Raw genomic sequence first — 18,955 nt, 5'->3', positions numbered from 1 at the left:
TCACTCTCTTCACTTCCTGGCCGCCAGAGACTAGACTCTCTTCCTGGTTTTGCAGATGGCTGTTGTATGGGTTGGTGATCTGTAAGCTTTTTCCCCTTTAAATAAATAACACCCTATTAATCATAACTCCAAACTGGTGTTGCATTGTTCGTGGCTTATGCCTTCAGCAGCCCAGTATGAGGAATAGGTCCCCAGGAGCCAGCCAAAGTGTTAGGATCAGCCCCTGCTCCCATTGTTAGGAGTCCCACAAGTAGACCAAGCTACACAGCTGTCAATAGATGTAGAGAGTCTTGGTCAGTTCCATGTGGGGTCTCTGGTTGTTGGCTGAGACTCTAGGTTCCTATGAGCCAGGTGAGTTGATTCTGTGGATTTTCCTGTGGTGTCCTTGTCCCCTCTGGTTCCTTTAATCCTTTCTCCCTCTCTTCAGCAGGATTCTCCTAGCTTGGACTAATGTTGGACTGTGGGGCTTCATTTTCCATTTGTTACTAGATGAAGGCACTCTGATGATAATTGGGCTAGTCACCAGTTTGATCACAGGAGATGGCCAGTTCAGGCTAGGAGTCTTAGTTGGGGTCATCCTTGTAAATTTGTGGAAGTTTCCCTTTATTAGGTTTCTTCCTGATCCCAAATGCCCTTCCCTTTTTTAGTCATCCCTCCCTCATCCACTTCCCACCCCAGTCCCTCAGGTTTCCATCCCCACCTACTTCAAATCCACTTGGGAAATTTCTTCTATTTCTCCTTCCCAGGAAGATTCATGTGTGCAGTGATGTTTTGTTTATGTTTTGACAAATAAAGCTTGCCTGAAGATCATAGTGCAGAGCTAAGCCACTAGAGGCCAGAGAGTGGTGGCACACACACCTTTAATCCCAGGACTTGGGAGACAGAGACAGACAGATCTCTGTTAGTTCAAGGCCACCATGGTTACATAAGATTGAATCTGTCTAAAAGAGAAACAGCTCACAAAAAGGTAACCCCAGAACTTAGGATCACAAGCCTTTAATCCCAGCACTAGGGAGATGGAGATAGAAGTGACATGGCTGGGGGGAGAGAGGAATATAAGGCAGAAGGAGACAGTAGGCAGGGCAGTCTGAGGTTTGGTGGAGATAACTGCAGTCTGACAAGGCAATATGAGGACAGGATTGCCCCTTCAGTTTGAGCATTGTAGAAGTAAAAGAAATCATTGTGGTTGGCCACTCTGCTTCTTTGATTTTCAACATTAACCCCTATATATGCCTCTAGGTTTTTATTAACAATACCAATTAGAATTTGTCCCATTCATGAATTCTTCCCTTGGTCCCTCCTTGTTACCTAACCTCTCTGGGGCTGCAGATTGTAGCATGATTGTCTTTTACTTTATAGGTAATATCCACTTATGAGTGAGTTCATACCATGTTTGCCTTTCTGGGTTTGGGTTACCTCACTCAGGATTGTTTATTTCTAGTTCCATCCATTTGTCTTCAAATTTCCTGATGTCATTGTTTTTAACAGCTGACTAATATGCCATTGCTTACATGTACCACATTTTCTTTATCCACTTCTTGGTGGAGGGACATCTAAGTTATTTCTAGGTTTTGGCTATAATAAATAATGCTGTTATGGACATAGTTGAATAAATGTCCTTTTGGTATGATTGAGCATCTTTTGGGTGTTGCTGGGTCTTGAGGAACTGTCACACTGATTTCCAGAGTGGCTGTCTAAGTTTGCACTCCCACTCCCCATCCTCTCCTGCATACGCTGTCGTCAGTGCTTTCTGTCTTAGCCATTCTCATAGGCATAAGATAAAATCTTAGAGATTTGAATTTCTTTCATGACTAAGGATACTAAATATCTTCTTAAGTGTTTCTCTGCCATTTGAGATTTTTCTGTTGAGAACTCTCTGTTTATCTGTATCCCATTTTTTAATTGGATTCTTTGTTTTTGTGATGTGTAATTTCTTGAGTTCTTTATATATATAAGAGATCAGCCCTCTGTCTGATGTGTGGTTGGTGAAGGTTTTTTCCTTTCCTGTAGGCTTCTGATTTGTCCTATTGACGCCACTGAAATTTTTCTACCACTTTCTACCTCATGTTTTGAGACAGTATCTCTCACTGATTCCAGAGATCACAGATGGGCTAGCCTGAGACATTGTCCCTCTCACTGGTTCCAGAGCTCACAGATGGGCTAGCATGAGACATTGTCTCTCTCACTGGTTCCAGTGCTCACAGATGGGCTAGCCTGAGACAGTATTTCTCAATGATTCTAGAGCTCACAGATGGGCTAGCCTGAGATATTGTCTCTCTCACTGGTTCCAGAGCTCACAGATGGGCTAGCCTGAGATATTGTCTCTCTCACTGGTTCCAGAGCTCACAGATGGGCTAGCCNTGGAAGTTGTTTTACTGAACTTCCTAATTACCCAGGTAACATTATTTCCCTGCTCAGATCTTCGATAGGGTTGAAGATTATATAAATGTAGTTACTTTTCTCTTACGACTTGGCCAAGTTATTTATTATACAAGACCTAAGCTAGTTAGAATAGGATATTTGTACTTATTGTATATAATTTCGTAGTAGGTTTAGAACTCTCTTACTTAAACAAAAGGGGGAGGTGTTGCGGGAGGTCCTTCCGCCCCTCCATCCAATAGCTGCTGAGATACCAGCCCATTGGGGCGTGGTTTCTCTCCCTTTAAAAAAAACGGCTACTTCCTCTGCTCACTCTCTTCACTTCCTGGCCGCCAGAGACTAGACTCTCTTCCTGGTTTTGCAGATGGCTGTTGTATGGGTTGGTGATCTGTAAGCTTTTTCCCCTTTAAATAAATAACACCCTATTAATCATAACTCCAAACTGGTGTTGCATTGTTCGTGGCTTATGCCTTCAGCAGCCCAGTATGAGGAATAGGTCCCCAGGAGCCAGCCAAAGTGTTAGGATCAGCCCCTGCTCCCATTGTTAGGAGTCCCACAAGTAGACCAAGCTACACAGCTGTCAATAGATGTAGAGAGTCTTGGTCAGTTCCATGTGGGGTCTCTGGTTGTTGGCTGAGACTCTAGGTTCCTATGAGCCAGGTGAGTTGATTCTGTGGATTTTCCTGTGGTGTCCTTGTCCCCTCTGGTTCCTATAATCCTTTCTCCCTCTCTTCAGCAGGATTCTCCTAGCTTGGACTAATGTTGGACTGTGGGGCTTCATTTTCCATTTGTTACTAGATGAAGGCACTCTGATGATAATTGGGCTAGTCACCAGTTTGATCACAGGAGATGGCCAGTTCAGGCTAGGAGTCTTAGTTGGGGTCATCCTTGTAAATTTGTGGAAGTTTCCCTTTATTAGGTTTCTTCCTGATCCCAAATGCCCTTCCCTTTTTTAGTCATCCCTCCCTCATCCACTTCCCACCCCAGTCCCTCAGGTTTCCATCCCCACCTACTTCAAATCCACTTGGGAAATTTCTTCTATTTCTCCTTCCCAGGAAGATTCATGTGTGCAGTGATGTTTTGTTTATGTTTTGACAAATAAAGCTTGCCTGAAGATCATAGTGCAGAGCTAAGCCACTAGAGGCCAGAGAGTGGTGGCACACACACCTTTAATCCCAGGACTTGGGAGACAGAGACAGACAGATCTCTGTTAGTTCAAGGCCACCATGGTTACATAAGATTGAATCTGTCTAAAAGAGAAACAGCTCACAAAAAGGTAACCCCAGAACTTAGGATCACAAGCCTTTAATCCCAGCACTAGGGAGATGGAGATAGAAGTGACATGGCTGGGGGGAGAGAGGAATATAAGGCAGAAGGAGACAGTAGGCAGGGCAGTCTGAGGTTTGGTGGAGATAACTGCAGTCTGACAAGGCAATATGAGGACAGGATTGCCCCTTCAGTTTGAGCATTGTAGAAGTAAAAGAAATCATTGTGGTTGGCCACTCTGCTTCTTTGATTTTCAACATTAACCCCTATATATGCCTCTAGGTTTTTATTAACAATACCAATTAGAATTTGTCCCATGCATGAATTCTTCCCTTGGTCCCTCCTTGTTACCTAACCTCTCTGGGGCTGCAGATTGTAGCATGATTGTCTTTTACTTTATAGGTAATATCCACTTATGAGTGAGTACATACCATGTTTGCCTTTCTGGGTTTGGGTTACCTCACTCAGGATTGTTTATTTCTAGTTCCATCCATTTGTCTTCAAATTTCCTGATGTCATTGTTTTTAACAGCTGACTAATATGCCATTGCTTACATGTACCACATTTTCTTTATCCACTTCTTGGTGGAGGGACATCTAAGTTATTTCTAGGTTTTGGCTATAATAAATAATGCTGTTATGGACATAGTTGAATAAATGTCCTTTTGGTATGATTGAGCATCTTTTGGGTGTTGCTGGGTCTTGAGGAACTGTCACACTGATTTCCAGAGTGGCTGTCTAAGTTTGCACTCCCACTCCCCATCCTCTCCTGCATACGCTGTCGTCAGTGCTTTCTGTCTTAGCCATTCTCATAGGCATAAGATAAAATCTTAGAGATTTGAATTTCTTTCATGACTAAGGATACTAAATATCTTCTTAAGTGTTTCTCTGCCATTTGAGATTTTTCTGTTGAGAACTCTCTGTTTATCTGTATCCCATTTTTTAATTGGATTCTTTGTTTTTGTGATGTGTAATTTCTTGAGTTCTTTATATATATAAGAGATCAGCCCTCTGTCTGATGTGTGGTTGGTGAAGGTTTTTTCCTTTCCTGTAGGCTTCTGATTTGTCCTATTGACGCCACTGAAATTTTTCTACCACTTTCTACCTCATGTTTTGAGACAGTATCTCTCACTGATTCCAGAGATCACAGATGGGCTAGCCTGAGACATTGTCCCTCTCACTGGTTCCAGAGCTCACAGATGGGCTAGCATGAGACATTTTCTCTCTCACTGGTTCCAGTGCTCACAGATGGGCTAGCCTGAGACAGTATTTCTCAATGATTCTAGAGCTCACAGATGGGCTAGCCTGAGATATTGTCTCTCTCACTGGTTCCAGAGCTCACAGATGGGCTAGCCTGAGATATTGTCTCTCTCACTGGTTCCAGAGCTCACAGATGGGCTAGCCCAAGACAGTGTTTCTCAATGATTCCAGAGCTCACAGATGGGCTAGCCTGAGATATTGTCTCTCTCACTGGTTCCAGAGCTCACAGATGGGCTAGCCTGACTTGGTCTATACAGAACACTCTCTCCCACTCTCTTTTGTGATCTCTCGATTAGAGACCTTTGGCCATTTGTTTTCTAGATGCACCCACCACAAACTCAGTGGGAGGGTAAAGCCCAGCCCCCTCCCCCATGTGCACACACTGTCCCACACCACAGAGAGACTGCAGCCCCAGCCCTTCAGCTGTTCTTATTAAAGAGCAATTCTTCTCCTGCAGATGCTTGTCTGCTTTTCTTTATTTCCACGCCACCTCCATCCTGATCTAATTGGAACAGCCAATTAGGCATTATTAATGTTTAAAGCAATAGCTGACTATCCAAAAAGTAGAACTTAGTCCAATGAGAAAAACATAAGAAATTAAAATTTAGTCATAGGTTTTTAATGTCAGTGAAATGATATTAAGAACAATTTAATACTTAAGAAAAAATTGCTGTATAAAATGAATCATTAATTTTCTCTTAGCATATTAAATTAACCTTAAAAATTTTATAGTCTTTATTTTTTCATGTAGTTATAATCGTATTCATTTAAAAATAATTTAAAAACCTGTTTACATCTTAAATATTATTATTACAAAATTTGGAAAACCATTTTAATGAGGTCAATTTAAACGGAAGGTTAGGAGGCTGTATCTAAAATAAGGAAGTGTCCTATCTTAGATATCTGATAATCATATCACAGGTAAAGCACATTAATAGTTCAGGTTTCAGGAGACACTTTCCATGGTTATTGTCAGCGGTCCCTTTTCGTCAGTGGCAGAATAAAGCATCTGGAGTGGGAGAGTTCGGAATGTGTGACTTCACTATAATTCTTAACTAAAACACAGAGGTGAATAATTTGTAAAACTCTATCATTATTTTGTAACACATGAAAATGGTTCATAAACCCTAAGATTTCTATATAAGCCTCAAAATAGGTTTTTAGAATGACTGCTTAAAAAAATACTAGGGTTTCTCTTGCCTAGGCCTGCCTAAAATAAGAATCGTGAATATCTTGATTGTTTCTTTTTAAAGACACTGTAGATGTAAAAAAAAAAAAAAAAANTAAAATGTTCATATTCAAAAATATACTTTCATATAAACTATATATATACATACATATGTATGTATATATGTATGTATGTGTATATATATGTGTGTGTGTCTAATAGAAAAAACAACATATTCCAGAGTGGGGGCAATGTTTCTTGGAGTCAGTCAGCAGCCCTGAGCCATAGGGACCATGTAGTAGACACAGAATTAGGATAAGGGTCAAGGAGAGAACAACTTGAGCAGAACTGTAAGGTTACATACATCTATCTTGTCCTTAAAGTCAGGCTTAAAAAAGTTTAGATTTAAAAACTCATGTTAATTGTCCCAAAGAAAGCTTGGATATCTTTAGGTGTCTCTATTTGTTTACTTATGTGGCTGCATTGATTAAATCTACCCTTTTACTGTTATTTTCTTATTTGTTTCTTAAAAGCTTTAGTATACTATGAGCCGGTTTTGCTTGCCAGGTCACCTCACCAAATAAATTTTAAATCAACTTTCTCTCCTATACTGCTTTCCATGTGACTAAAACTTCTGTTTTCACAAACCCAAGGAGTTCTCGTGAGTTCCAGGGAGCCGAATTAAGAAAACCATCTTAAACAGGTCAGATACCCCCTCAATTCCCTGGTCTAAAAATTTTTTTCCCTTAATTTAACTTTTTTGTTTGTTCTGCTAATACTTTAGGGACACTAGACATTCCCATGCCATAGACACTGGTCAAAAGCAAAGAGACCAGTCATGCCAGGATGTGACCAACACCCAGCCTTCTCTTGTGCCCCCCCAAAGACGACGCCCACAGGTCAGCATGAAGCAGTCTTGAGAATTCGTCGCCCCAATTCCATTAAACTGGTGTCTAATCTCCTGCTTTTTATTATAAGGAAGACCTGAGAATGTTATGGTTTCCTGTTTCTTTAAGAGACAAGCCATGCCCACTCCCGCTTCCTCTGACCTTTCATAGCCATCTGGTCTCTCTTCTTCTTGGTCTTCTTCGACAGGAAACAAGGATGCAAGACACAACAAAACCCACGTGGAGCGCGAGGTTTATTGCAGCGTGCGGGAGAGAAGGGGAAAAGAGAGCAAACAGACGGCTTTCCAGCTTTTTAAAGTGTTCCCCATGTGCGTCAAATGCCACGTTCTGCACCTGTGCAGCCTTTGTGTGGAACACTAGGGGCTCCTGGGAAATGTAGTTCCCCAGGTGTGCTACGCTCAGGGGCTTTCTGGGGAATAACAGATTTAGTCAATGGTTTTTGTGTACATGAGCATTTACCTATAAGCTACTTTGATAATAATAATTAAATACTTTATCAAGAAACTCCCAAAACCATAATCACCATGTAGACCTATGTCTTACACACACACACACACACACACACACACACATGCGCATATATATAAGTATAAAATATATTTTAATAATATTGAACATCATTGTTTAAATCATATTTTCTATAGCCTCATTGTAAAAACTAAACTTATTATAGAGATCTTCAGTAAATATCTATATCTATTTATTTATATATAGTCCAATCTTAATGAATAGTTTTATATTAAAACAATCTTGAAGAAATCATATTAATTTTGTTATTCATTCTACAGTAAATAACAATGTATATAAGTACACATATTTAAAATCTGTTTGGAAGGAGACATTGCAAGGTGAATCCACATTCTATATATAAATGTGTAGATTGTTTTAAGAGCAAAAGCATATTTTAACAAATATTGCACAGAGGACTACTTGTTTTTATTTTTAAAATCTATTTTTATTATTACGGTGTGTGCAGATGCATGCATGAGTGCAAGTGCATGTAAGCGTCATGTTGTAAGCTTCACATCGTAAGCATCACATCGTAAGTGTCACATCGTAAGCGTGATGTTGTAAGCTTCCTGGTGCCTCTCTCTTACTCTGCATGAGGTCAAGGAGACTGATAAGCCTGGCAGCTCATGCTGAACAATGTTGCCAAAACTCTGCAGAGCTTCCATGTTGGGATCACATACAGTCGAGGAGAACATGGAGAGGCTGCTGAAGTCCAGTGAGAAGCAATATAGAAAAGAGAAGCCAAAATCTAAAAAGAAGGAAGTCTAAGCAACAGAGGGAATGGAAGAAACTTCCCCTCAAAGCTAACACCGTTAAGAAGAAAGAGCTTTCTGGAGATGTTGAACATGTAGAGCCTCCTCAATCCAAGGAGGCCACAAAGCAAGAGGAGGCCCATCAGTATGGCACACGGCTTCACGCAGCACTTCCAAGAAGAAAGAAGGAGCACCCCGAGGGAAAAAAAAGTGGTCTTTGTTAAAATCAAAGAAATAAAAATTGAGAAGCCTTCTGAAGAAAACACCAGTGTTATAAAGCCTAAGATGAAGGAAGGGAAGGAATGGAATGCAGAAATTGACGAAATCCCAAGGCTCATTCTTAATCAGACCGAAACTCCAATGAAACTGCTTCTGGAAAAAGCAGACATGAGACAGAGCAGAAACCTTGGGGGACAAAAAGAAGGGACTTTCTCAACTCCATATATGAGGAGACTCAGGCTTCTCTGAGATGACGGGGTGGACTTCTGTTTCCTAAGCAAACAAAGACATCCCACCATGTATCAAGGGCAAAAGACCTGAACAGGAAAGGGGTAGACATTCTCCCTTGCATTGAGAAGCTTTAGGACAGTTTATAAGAGAGGAAGAGAGAGAACTGGCAAACTAAGTAAGCAGACATGACAAAAACAAAGGTATCAGTGGCTTGTTTTAATGGTGTGCCTATTCAAATGGTAGTCAAATAAAATGAATATATAATGGGGTTGTCTATGTTTGAACCCCCGGGTGGATTGAAGAATTTTACACTTACAGAATGGTAGGCTAGAACTCACCAAACTTAAACATGTCTTGCAAGAAGTAAGCCAGATGTTTGCTGATCAAATGGAAGAGACTTTAAGTGTGGCATACAAGAAGGATTCAGAAGACAAGCCCAAACATTGCTTTTCATAGCAATTTGTTTTATTGGGTGTTTGCCTTAGTTAGGGTTTCTATTGCTGTGAAGAGACAACATGATTGTGGCAACCCTTGCAAAGTAAAACATTTAATTGGGGCTGGCTTATGACTTCAGGGGTGTAGTCCATTATCACATGGTGGGACATGGTGGCATGCAGGCACATGTGGTGCTGGAGAAGGAGCTGAGAGTTCTACATCTTGTTCTGTAGACAATAGGAAGTGAACTCTGTGTCACCATCTATGTAGCTTGAAGCACAGAAGACCACAAAGCCAGCTCCCACAGTGACACTTCCTCCAACAAGGCCACACCTCCTCATAGTGCCACTCCCTATGAGGGCCATTTTCTTTTAACACTATAGTGTTTAAACACCACAGGGTTCAATTTGAAGAAATAGATGAAATATAACAAGTGAATCATGGTTAAAAAAAAAAAAAAGACTCAGAAAACAACCATAACCACGGAGCACCTGGTTATTGTCACTGGACAGAGAGGGAAGCAGCCATTGGGGATGTGATACCAGTGTCCTCTCTGAAGCCAAAATAGAAGCCCAGCAACTGTGGCAGAGGACATGTGTAAAGGGGCCAGTCATTACATGGTCACATCCCACAGAAGCAAAGGGAAATAACCCTGAAAGTCTCTCACTGTGGCAGTTTCGTGGTTTTGGTGGCAACCAACATTGCTACGTGTGGGTTAGACATCCCTGAGATTGACCTGGCTATGCAGAGCTGTCCAACCCCTGCATCCATCCATCAGGTGGACAGGCAGAACTGAAAGGGTAGGGGTTTGCACCTGATTTTATCAGCGCAAGGAAGAGGATCAGTCAGCACAAGTGGACCAGAGAGCGGACATTGAACATGAATGAGTAGGTGTTCCTTCTGCAGCAGATATAATAGGAGCTTCTAGCACAGAGTAGTGGTAGCGGGCTTTTGGATTCTACACCTCCTACTGCCATCGGCCTTTTCAAGCAGTCAGCTGAGAAGATGATCACAAAGAAGGGCGTCGTGGAGACCCTGGCAACAGTGCTGGCACACATCTCAGGGGCCACATTGATCAACCAGCATTGATAAGCTCACAGCAGGACTTGGTGACCACAACCCCACAAGTCTCAATTGAAATGTCAATGTTAGTTATTTTTGGCCAAAACTTAAGGAGACACTGGATGAAAGAAGGGAACGGTTTCCTTAAAGGAAAGTTGGGAGTCTGTTTTGATGTCCACCATTGAAGCAGTCATAGAAATATAGAAGTGGCTCAATGGTGGCAGCCTGCTGTGACCACAGAGCAGCAGAGCTGAAGGGCCCAGGAAGGATATCTAGATGGCACGGTCAGTGGGAAAGAGGCATGGTGCCTGCAGAGGGCAGCAGAGGAGAAGCAGAGACTTCAGGAGTAAGGGATCTCCTAACACAGGCCAGAAGCAAAGCTTTAGTGAAGCCTTTGGGCAATGTAATGATTCATGTGAGATGGTTATTGACAGCCACGTTAATTAAGTCCATTAAGAGTTTATGTCCCTTTTATTGATGGTCAGACCAAAAGCAGCTTGAGCCCATGCTCAGGGGCACAGCATTTTAAAGGCAAAACCCACAAAGATACATCAGAGTTAATGAGTGTCAGAGTAACCTTGAAATGGTTATTCCTGGAAGAGCATAGTAATTATTTTAGACATAAGTTGCCAATTATTTTGATTGATGCATCTGGACCGTAGTCAAGACAATGGAAGTCTCAAATGGGTTGCCAAGTAGATGTGACCACCGTGGGAGGTGGGTAGAGGGCTGAGAGTTGTCTAACATGGGGTTCAGAAGAGGCTGGTGTTATATTAGTCTTTTCAGCAAGAAGGAACCATTCACACCGTTAAACTGCACCGATTCTTTTTTGATCACTTGCTTTAGAGCGAAAGCATTCCTTTAGAGAGAAACAGGCTTTAGAGAGAAACATTCCTTTAGAGAGAAACAGGCATCCAAACTTCTGGGTTTGTTTATTGCCAATTGGTTTCATTTTTAAAAGAAATAGGAATTCATTACATCTTTATTCCAATATATTATCTACATTTACAGTGAAGATAAAAAACACAGCTTCCTATCCTTGTATGTGAATCGTGCAATTTCACCTGTGTGTGTGTATGTGTGTGTATGCGCATGTGTGCACATGCATGTGGGCACACTGGGAACTGAACCTAGATCCTCACACACTCTAAGCATGTACGCTACAAATAAACTCCATCTCTAGTCTCTAAAAATGACTCTTACTCATGTTCTCCAAAGAAAAGTACCCAAGGGATGCCATGGTCTCTGGAGGATGGCATGAACCTTTGAGCTGGGTCTCCTCAACAATCCTTGGCTTCCTGACAAACAATTACTTGAGTCCTATATAGTGCATCTTCTGAGAATCAATGGTGAGCAATGTTTCTCAGACGTCATTTCAGACTTAGCTGGTTTGAGTAGTCTCTGCCTGGCAGCTCTGGATGTAGAAGGTGATTGCAGATGGTATAGTTTCTTTGTAGTGTTTCCATATACTCTCAGTTTCTCATTCCAAGGTGAACTGTGTTCCATTGAATTCTCCAGGCATTTCATATAGAAGTACAGTTTCATAGAAGCCAAAATGTTAAGTCCCAAATATCTGAAATGGCTCTAGTTATTTTGTTGTTGTTGTTGTTGCAGGTAACGAAAATGGATAAATAACATTTAAAGGTTTGTACCTTACTTTGGAAGATTCATTTACCAAGAAGGACTTAAGGAAGGAGGGCACAGTGGGTAGTGCTGATGTGTTCCAGGGAAGCCACAAAGATGTGACAAGGCAGGAGGAGGTGTTCTTTGAATGGAGACCCCTTCCTTGGTCACGACTCTTTCAAGAAGACTATCTGCTAGTGGGCAAGCCTTCTTTTCCCAACATTTTTAAAAATTGAAAATAGATTGTTTTCATACAATGTATTCTGATTATGTTTGTTCTCCCCACTCTCTCATTATATAACAAACATGCATTTTAGAAAAGAAAATAAAAAGAAAAAATAAGAAAATAAGACAAAATAAAAACCAACAAACCAACCTAAATAGGACTAAATAAATGAACAAATACAAAAACAAGAGCCGAAGGGAAAGCACAGGAAACACACTTAGACACACACTGGCATCCACAGAAATCCCTTAAAGGCACGAAATTGAAACCATAATTTATGAACAAAAAGACCTGAACAGAAAGTATGAGACCCAAAATGGTCCCATGCACCCTTCCCTGCTCCGTGGATCATTTTTGTTCCTTTCTAGGACCTCTTTCCATTATCTCACAGACCCAAGCAGATCTGCGACCATGTACAGTCCAGCCTTTCTCCACTATTGACAGCACGCTGTGGACGCCACTCTGCCTGCTCCTTGCTTTGTTGAACAGCCTCAGTCTGCTGCCTCTGCTTTGACAGACAGTATTGTGGCCACCAGAGGGCAGAAGAGGATCATTTTCAGAGGAAGAAGTACTTCAGACCCGGGAAGTTTGTTGATAGCATGCTTCTGAGTCCAATGTCACAGGGATTTTTCCTCCAGGTGCTAGCAGGCAGCAGGACCCTGCCTTGCACCTTGGTGAGAGTTTCCAGCCAGCTTGCTGGAAATAGCCCTTGCTTCCGTGCTTGCCAGCTACCACTTAGAGCAGGGGCTTTGGGGAAATAAAGAAACGAGAGCACTCCCAGTTAGACGAAGAATCACTAACCCACCTTTGCAAAGTGTTCAAAGAGGAGAGCTAACTGCATCAATGCACACATAACCCTACACACACTGAAGCGAAAATGGATGTCAGAGGCAAACTGCCTACTTTGAATAGGATTAAGGTAAGACTGTGAATGAGACAAACATACATAAGAAATTCCCAAACACAGAGATGGAAGGAATGGAACAGAATAGAACATCCAGATACAAACTCAGTCACCTCCCATTACCTGATTTGTGACAAAGATGAAAAAATGCACATTGAAGGAAAGAGTGTCTTCCACGAATGTTTTTAAGAAACTTGATAGCCACACGCAAATGAATGGAACTAATTCCTTATCTTTCATCCTGCACAAAAAGCTAGACCGATTAAGGGAAGGCCTCAATATAAGACCAGTAACTCTGGAACTTTTAGAGGGGGAAAGAAGCAAAACACTTCAAAAGATAGGAATAAACTATTTTTTTTCCTTTTGGACATCTTAAAGTTAACTCCTTGTCTAGCATGGTCTGGGGTCTCTCCTGAAGGGAGTGCAGCCCCGTTAGATGCTATCTTATAAATAAACCAATTAAAATTAGCCGTATTTGAAGGAAGGATACATGGAGGGACAGCAGATCCTTAATATATACTCCTAAAGAACTGCAAAGGCAGCTGGGCTGCAGTGACTGACCGGGAGACTTGTCCCTGTTTTTGTCTAACTTGGATGTCTAACACCCAGCTACAAACTGAGATAAAATGGTGCCACCAATGTTCAGCTCAATCAGCAGGGAGGCTTGCAGGAAGGAGCCAGTGCTGCTGCCGGTGGACCAGCCTTTCTCTCAGATCTCATGCTGTGGTAATGGCTGAGGACTAAGCCTATGGAGGATGCAGGTTCTACCTCTGCTCTTTGCTCCTTTTCCACCCTGGCTCCCTGTGGTCCTTCCTCCTTCTTTTTGTCTTTCTAGTGAAAGAAAGGACTCCTCTGGGCAGGGCATCTGGTTTCAGTTGTCCTCATTCTGACAAAGAAATTCCAAAGTTGTTCTGCCTTTCAGCTTTTAGCCAGGATGACAGATATTCTGAGAGAGTAGGTTCTCTGTTTGCCCAGGTGCTGTGGAACTGAAGAGGATGTCAGGTCTCTGAGCTGAGCAGCCCCACGGGAAGATGTTCTTAATGATGAAACTGAAATGTACAGGCTAGATCTATTCTGTTCTCGGTATGGTCCTTTTCCATCTGGATTCCAGGGACCTTCTATTGGGGATTCTAGAGTGATAGGTACCTTTGGTTTTGGCCAAGCTGGGGCCATCAGGGTGATCTCTTTTTGGGTATGTTCCTGGCCACCAGTACTCCTGCCACTCCACAGAAACAAGAGCCAAAGAGAAAACCCAGCCCCACCTCCCGGATATCAATAGATGATAACAACAGAGAGCAAGAAGTGAAAGAAGGGGAAAGGGATGATTGAAAATAATGTACCGCCAAGAATCCAGGCGAGAAAATGGGATGCGGAAGACTCTGTTACGATGTAGACCAGACTGCAGCTCAGTTCATATCATCTGCAAACGGCTCCTCCTTTCTCTTAAGTGCTGACAGGCACCCTAAGAAGAGCCTTCAAATATATGAGCCTATGGCTGCTATCCTTATGCAAACCACCACAGTGGCTAAGAAAATATGATATTAAAATTCTTAAGGTCTGAGATTAACAGTTCCAAAAACTGGATATATGTATGTCAAATAAATTTTTTTTCTTTTAAAGCTGGCTATGAAAATATTACATCATAGCTAAAAGTATCAGACTGCTGTAACTGATCATCTGGATGTCTCTCCTGTGGGGTCTGTGCTGCTCTCTGTGACTTTACTGAGATATCATCCACCACTCCTGTTTGCTGGACAGTTGGGTCAACATAGATGTGTCTTGTAGCAGGTTTTCTTGGATTGCCAGTTTCCAAATCATGATACTGAGACTTATTATTAATTATGAAGCTTGGTCTTAGTTAGGCTTGTTTCTAGCTGGTCTTTTCCCCTTTAACTTAAAAGAAACCAATTTCTATTCATCTCTGCCCTGTCCCGAGGCTTGCTTACCTCATATACATTTATCAATCCTGCTTCCTCGCTTTCTCTGGGTCTGTCTTGTTGGGTCCTGATTGACTGGCTGGCTCCCCTTTTCTCTCTGCCTGCCAGTCCTGCCTATCCCTCTTCTCTCTAGCTGTTGGCCATTCAGCTTTTTATTTGACGAATTATGTGCCTTATGCAGCCAGCTCCTCAGGAAACCCGCAACTCTTCAGTTGACAAGCCAGAATCTCCTTGATCTCTTGGCTCTGTCCTGTCCTCAGGCTTCTGGACAGGAAAATCTACAGCGCGTACCAGCCGCTCAGGTACCCATATTGGATTGTCAGCATCCTGCGGGAAAACACAACGAGCCCCTCTACCCCACACCAGTACGGGATCTGGACCATACCAGGTGCCATCTGATAGATTCTTCCATTTTACATGAGGCATCCTGGAAGAATCTGGCCGCCAATGCCTGTCAGCGGCGGTATGAGATTGAGCATCAACAGCCAAAAAATTTAAAATGTATAAAATAAAAGATAAATGCTCTCTGGGGGTGGAACCATATTCCCCCTTTTTTGTTTTATGCAAATAGGCTTTGAGCATATGATGCGCTCGCTCAACTATAGCTTGTCCTTGAGGACTATAAGGTATTTCTGTTTTGTGAGAAACTGAAAACTCAGAGCAAAATTTAGCAAAGCCAGTGTTTCTATTGGAAATTGGTTTATTGTTCTTTAAAAGAATTTTACCTATCGGCTCAAGGTCTCCCATAAGAATATTATAACTAGGGCTTTAACCATTGGATATCTAATTAAAAGTTTATAAGCTATCTTTTTCTTAAGTTGCAAGTCTGCCTTGCAGATAGGAAAATGGAAAAAGGAAGCATTTTAACTAATGATGCTGGCCTCATTAGACATCAACATGTAGAAGAATAAAAATAGATCCATACCCATTCCCATGTACAAAACTCAAGTTTAAATGAGTCAAAGGCCTCAGCATATAAAAATTGCATTGAACCTCATAGAGAAAAAATTTAGAAGTACATTTTGTCATATCTCAAACATAGCCTCAGTGGCACAAACTTTGGGAAAAATCATAAATTAGATCTCCTGAATTGAGAAACTTTTGTATAATAAGACTATAGAGTGGAAAAAGATCTTTACTTATCATTAATCCAATAAAAATATTTGTTACAGACCTAAACTGAAAACTCTCAATAGACGAACTTAAAAATGACTGAGAGACACTTAAAAAAAAATGCTTAAACATAACATCCTTTAGCCGTCAGAGAAATGTAAATAAAAACTCTGAGATTTTATCCTTGTAAAAATGACCAAGATTAAAAATTATTATGCTTAAGAAAATGTGGGTAAAGAAAAAATTTCGTTGCTGAAAGTGCAAACTGGTACAGCCATTTTTGGAACATACACAGTATTGGAAAAACTTGGATAAATCCAGACTCCTCCAGCAGGAGAATCAAAAATCTAGGACTAGCCTGTTTAGAGACCCTGCACCAGGAACTAGCTGAAGACAAAAACCAGACCTTAACCCCGAAAAACAGGTTTTCTAGCTGTAATTATCACAGTACTGTTTTAGGAACTAGCAGAATACGACCTTGGGAGTGGTCCCGAGCCAGGGAGTTGTCCTCCTGCGACCACCATTGGATTTTTGGAATTTATGACCCTTTTAGATTATTGGGCTGTGGCCCCTTTTTCTCAAAAATTCTTACTCCCGGTCATTAGGGGTCGAACTCCCCCCCCCCAAAGAAAGCCGTGTGCGACCTTAGCAAGGACGGCCTCCAGCGAGCCATGGGGGGCTTTGCCTTCCCGGAGACCAGAGTGAGANGAGTTGCCACACCTGGTTCCCTGGGTAGCTGGAATGTGAGGTGTATTCTGCTAATAGATTAACAGTTAATTGGGTGAGAAGCAGATTCTGTCAATAGAACATAATTATGGGTGTGAGGTTCCCTGCAGACTCCCCAGGGTGATGGTTCCTGTAATGATAGGGGGGAAATGGCTCCTGACACTGTCCCTGCCAATGCACCCCAGGAATAAGGGAGACCAGGGGCCCACACATGTACACTTGTAAAGATATGAATATACATATATACACAAACATAGATATATTGATGCACACAAATACACATAAAGATACATATATCCATGTACAAACATACATAATACACACGTAATTGTATACCATGTGCACATACATAAACATTCACATGAACATGCATAAAGATACATATTATTATACATAAATATGCACATGTACAAATAAGCATAAATGTAAATATGTAGACACATATAATACACATAAGTCAAAACACAAGCATAAATACACACTTAAACACAAAAGTTTACATGTGCACACATATAAGTATACGCATGTACACACATAAAAAGACACACCAATACACATGAACACATGAATATGCATAAACATATCCATGTACAAACACATGAATGAACATGAACACAGATGTATACATGTACACACAGTATATACACACATACTCATATATGTTTTCTGTAGGCACACAAACACAAATATACACATATAAACACAGAATATGCAAATGTACCACATAAATACTCAAATATACATATACATAAGTACACACATGTAAACACAAATATATCCATATACATAAACAAATATACACATGCACATACATGTACATATGCATGAGCACTAATATAAACATGTAAGCAAAAATATAGACATGTACAAGCACACACATTATACATTTACGTGCACACACAAATATTAATTATTTATAAAGGCCCTAACCATAGCCCTAAACCCTATCTCCAACCCTAACTTTTACCCTAACTGTGAATTCTAACCCTAACCTCTAATGATAACACTACATCTCTGACTCTAACTCCGACCTTTTGTGTAACTCTAACCATCCTGACCCTGATTCTTCTCCTGATCCTAACACTAACACCCTAACCCCTCTAACTCTAACTTTACCCAACCCTGATCCTCTAACCCTGACCCTGTTCCAGACCATGGTTTTGACCCTGATAAACCCTCCCTCTGACTCTGACAACAACTCTGACCCCTAACCCCTAACCTGACACTGACTTTGACTGTGACTCTAACCCGACCCTGTCCCTTACCCTTAGCGATTGCAATGAATTTTTGGTAGTTGATTTATAGTCGATATGTTGTGAGCATACTGTGTGCATTGCAAAATAGAATCATGTAATTTGATAGGCATTGCACCCATGTTTTTAATCCCAGTGCTTGGGAGGCAGAGGCAGGTAGATCGCTAAGTTCAAGGCCACCCTGGTCTGTAAGTTCCAGGATGGCCAGAGCTACACAGAGAGATATACTGCCTTGAAAAAAAAATCAAAAAATAGAAAATTATATAATCAATATTTCAAGTTCAAGATTGCATTTCCATGAGAAATGGACAATTCCTTCATTCTTCAAAATCTTAAAAACAAACATCAGCACAGCCAACTCTCTTCCTCAGTGCTTTCCTTCATACCCTTTGGAAGATTCTTTGCAGATTTCTCAAATTTTCATCACTTAGAAGAGCAGTTTTCCAGTTGCTAGGACAANGTTTAACCTCCTTTTTTATTGTCCTGAAGTTGTAGCCTTTTGAGTCTAGATTTCTTTATAGCAAACCTGCCTCTAGCTGTTTCAGGAACTCACTCAGTAAGTAGACCAAGCTGGCCTTGAACTCAAGAGCTTTCCAAGTGCTGGGATTAAAGGCTTGTACCAGCACACCTGGCTTATTTCCTGGGCTGATTAATTGCTCCTATACCAGCGGGGCAGTTTCTTTTGAGGTGTCCTGACCTTTTGCATTGAAAACAATTTCTAGGTCTAGCTCCTTCTTGGCCTTCCTTAAGGGCTGAAGCAATTACCTGGCCCATTATGTGAGTGCCATCAATGTCTCTGCATAATCGGATAAAGTCATTCAAATCTCCATCTCTATGGGGGCGTAAAACTTGTTGGCAGAACTTATTAGCATTTTCGAAGGCCAGATGTTTAACGACTGGCATAGCTGAATCCACATCCCCAAAAATGTGACTTCCCACCTGTAGAAGGCGGTCAAAGAATTCAGAATAAGGTTCTGAAGATCC

The 18,955-nt window shown here is 41.4% G+C and overlaps 1 long non-coding RNA gene and 1 pseudogene across 1 annotated transcript; both read left to right on the top strand.

The window, feature by feature from the left end:
• The first annotated feature begins 416 nt into the window (after positions 1-416).
• LOC126495606 (uncharacterized) lies at positions 417-6,193 on the top strand. Its single transcript, XR_007590194.1, has 2 exons — positions 417-1,359; positions 4,048-6,193. It is a non-coding gene; the product is annotated as an uncharacterized lncRNA (long non-coding RNA).
• An 89-nt stretch (positions 6,194-6,282) lies between these two features.
• Positions 6,283-16,693, top strand: LOC126495608 (nucleolar RNA helicase 2-like; annotated as a pseudogene).
• The last annotated feature ends 2,262 nt before the right edge of the window (positions 16,694-18,955 follow it).

Source organism: Alexandromys fortis, unplaced genomic scaffold (genome assembly GCF_014885135.2).
Source record: "Alexandromys fortis isolate MF-2015 unplaced genomic scaffold, M_Fortis_MF-2015_v1.1 scaffold_509, whole genome shotgun sequence".
Taxonomy (NCBI): domain Eukaryota; kingdom Metazoa; phylum Chordata; class Mammalia; order Rodentia; family Cricetidae; genus Alexandromys; species Alexandromys fortis.
Note: the sequence above shows the minus strand (reverse complement) of the source record. Positions and strands in the feature narration are given on the sequence as shown.